This window comes from Penaeus monodon, chromosome 30 (assembly GCF_015228065.2).
Source record: "Penaeus monodon isolate SGIC_2016 chromosome 30, NSTDA_Pmon_1, whole genome shotgun sequence".
NCBI lineage: Eukaryota > Metazoa > Arthropoda > Malacostraca > Decapoda > Penaeidae > Penaeus > Penaeus monodon.
In genome coordinates this window covers 20,261,608-20,262,015 of record NC_051415.1, presented here as the reverse complement: position 1 = coordinate 20,262,015, position 408 = coordinate 20,261,608, and the positions used below count along the sequence as shown (strand labels likewise).

Genomic DNA, 408 nt, shown 5'->3' with positions numbered 1-408 from the left:
CATCCAAACACCAAAGGGGACAGAATACATCAATAACAAGAGAGCGAGCCATCAAAATAACGAAGAAATAGAGAGAAGCCAAAATAACGAAGAAATAGAGAGAAGCCAAAGTAACGAAGGAGAGAGAAGTCGAAACGAGGTAGAGGGGAGGGACATCAAACATCACCCTGATAACGGGTCGACAGCGAGAAGAACTTCCCAAAAACTGCCTGACATTGACTTCGTAGCCTCCTTGCCGGCTGACCCTGAATTCCCCGCCTTGACAGAGTAGCAAGAAAAGGAAGTGAGACGCGAGGAGGTTAAAGTTGGAACAGCAAAGCATAAGTCGAGTGTTGTTGAGGCGACGATGCCACGTTAAGGGAATGGGTTTATGGCTTGCTCTTTGTGTTCTAGAAAAGTCATGCGGGA

General features: G+C 46.8%; 1 protein-coding gene across 2 annotated transcripts in view; it reads right to left on the bottom strand.

Moving 5' to 3' along the window:
• The window catches only part of LOC119592621 (probable G-protein coupled receptor Mth-like 3), a 47,879-nt gene that overhangs the window by 4,255 nt on the left and 43,216 nt on the right, over positions 1–408 (bottom strand). The gene's annotated exons all lie outside the window — the stretch shown is intronic.